Raw genomic sequence first — 2,641 nt, 5'->3', positions numbered from 1 at the left:
CGCGATTTAGGAAGAATTAAGAAATTTGCACGACTATTATAAAATGCGAAAACAATAGAAAATCCTATCAACTACTACAATTTATAATTATAATGGTAGAGAGTTATAATACTAATAATGATCACAAAAAAAAGGTGAACTTCTGGGCCAAACAATATTATCATATTAAAAACAGCCTAATTAAATTCATCAGTGAAGCCCACACAAAAAAACAATGGAACCCAAATATTTCCATTAATCTGAAACGGGTCCAATACATAAATTGATATTTTTAAAAGGCCCAATTTTGATAAAAAAAAAACAGGGAGGAGCCCAAACGATATTCATTAAACTTACTCACTTAACAATAACAAACTGCAATTAATCAATATAATTAATCAATATTATGATTTAATAACATAATTTAAAGAAAATATAAATAGCAATTTGGCTACGGCGACTTCGCAGCCCTAGATGATTATCCTCCTAGCCACTTCGAAGCTAATCGCGACAAACGCCACCGGCGACGGCGAAAAAACTCCACCCCCACAGCAAATTGGCGACGAACACATCTACTCATCGCCCGTTCGAGAGAAAAATCATGGAAAATTCCATAACCATTACCAAATTGACAAAACCCTAAATCGCTCTCCACCTTTTACGCCTCAACCAATAAAATCGAAGAAACAGAAGCCGTTTATGGAGTTATTTTCCTCCACTTCTGCGAACTTCAGCGCCTCAAACGCAGAATCGGCGACGAAACCTAAATCCTCCGAATCTCACCGCTTCACCATTATCGGTGAAATCGAAGCCGTCTACGGCGTTATTTTCCTCCACTGCTTCTAACTTAACAGCCTCAAACACTGATTCAGCGACTTAAGCATAAATCCTAAGTATCTAACTGCCTGCACCGATGAACACGGACAAGCAGAAGACGCAAACGGAGACGAAATCCTATCCATCACCAGAAAAAGGTAGAAAGTTCTTCCCTTGAGTATCAATATCTTTTTCCAATGCGCATGTTTCAATTTTTGACTAATTAATGTAGAGCAGATCTGTTTTCTAAGAAACATAGCTAAAAATTTTACTTCATTTGGGACTGAAACACTAACCTATTCATGGTTTGCAGACGATAAAATGGGAGGTACACTGAACAAAATTGTAGGTCTAAATCTATGCCCTAAACTATATTCATATTGATATAAATTCATATATATGATAAACACCTTTATTCAAACAAATCTGATAATGGCAGGAAAGCAAAAGGAAGAAGCATTTACAAAATATAGCAGGTATGTTACTTGAACTCAAAAGTATATATTGATACTTAGTGGAAAACTCTTCAAATTGCAGATTGCCTTCAAATTTTTCATTTGTATTTATTGGTAACTTAGGTAAGAACATAAAAAGATGTTCATATAGATCCACTTCTAAATACTTTCTGAAAACCTTGCATCTTGAATATGGCTAAGATAATCCTTTATTTAGTGCCATATATATGCTATAGAATAAAGTTCAATAAACCATTAGAGACACTCTAATTATAAATTTTGCATATAGTTCTCAATGAGTAAGTTAAGACTGATGATTATTTCACTTTACTAAGTATGTAAATTAAGATATTAAACCTTATAATTTAAATAAATATAAGGTTTAATAAGTAAAAGCATTTTTATATGCACTTACTAAAATGCTTAAAATTATAGGGTTTAAAGATCTATAAAAATCAGATCATGGTACTAAGTGTTAGTTAATCATAAACATTAAAAAGCAAAATATTAAATGGTACCTTAAAAATCAAACCTTCATTAATAATAAAGCCATTAGAAATGATTACACTTTTGTCCTCATCTGAATAGAACCAAGGATGCAAAGCCAAAACATTATCTTCAGAAAGAAAGTAGTGAAGGAAAAAAAACCATCAACCATAACAGCAAAAACTAAGAACATTCTAAAATGATGTGTCAACAAAACAACTAAAAGGCAAAACATTGAAACTCCAAAGATTTTCCCCAATCTAATCACCACCAGCCAAAAAGATGATCCCTAAAACAAAACTTAAACATTGTCATAAATTCAAAACACAAGCCAAATATCTTTATAAGGATCTACTCCCCACCATTCACTTTCTGCCTTTTGAGAGCCTCAAAATCAGTGTCATCTTCACATGCATCAAACTCCATATCCAAGCATCTCTTCACAGTGCCTTCCTCAATCCATTTAGAATTATTCAGTAAATGGATGGCTAACTGGATAATCAAAATGATCCTTCAGTTGAACTTTAAATAGAAAATTCTTTCCACAAAGCCTGTCCTCCATCCGTCTAAGAATGGAATGAGTTAAATGAATCTGCAACAAAAATAAAAGATACTATAAAATATATAAAAAATTATTAAAACTGTTGCATTTTTTCTTATTATATATACCTCATCCGCATCAACAATATCATCAACGTTCAAATCCAATAGTTGAATAGCCTCTCTATCCCAAAGTAGAAGTGAAACATTGCTAGTGTCATCCACAATATATAAAACAAATCTGTACCTACAAAATATTCAATTTTAAAAAAATTAAAAAAATGCTATAACTCTGATTAATCAAACTAATCAAACTACTATAACAATAATAAAATGAAATACCTCCTTTTGGCATAACCAGAAGT

At 32.2% G+C, this 2,641-nt stretch overlaps 1 long non-coding RNA gene across 1 annotated transcript; it reads left to right on the top strand.

Moving 5' to 3' along the window:
* The first annotated feature begins 501 nt into the window (after positions 1-501).
* LOC125199443 lies at positions 502-1,273 on the top strand. The gene is made up of 3 exons (XR_007172591.1): positions 502-953; positions 1,109-1,140; positions 1,235-1,273. It is a non-coding gene; the product is annotated as an uncharacterized LOC125199443 (long non-coding RNA).
* Positions 1,274-2,641: the final 1,368 nt, after the last annotated feature.

Source organism: Salvia hispanica, unplaced genomic scaffold (assembly GCF_023119035.1).
Source record: "Salvia hispanica cultivar TCC Black 2014 unplaced genomic scaffold, UniMelb_Shisp_WGS_1.0 HiC_scaffold_508, whole genome shotgun sequence".
NCBI classification, from domain to species: Eukaryota; Viridiplantae; Streptophyta; class Magnoliopsida; order Lamiales; family Lamiaceae; genus Salvia; species Salvia hispanica.
This window is presented reverse-complemented; position numbering and strand designations above follow the sequence as displayed.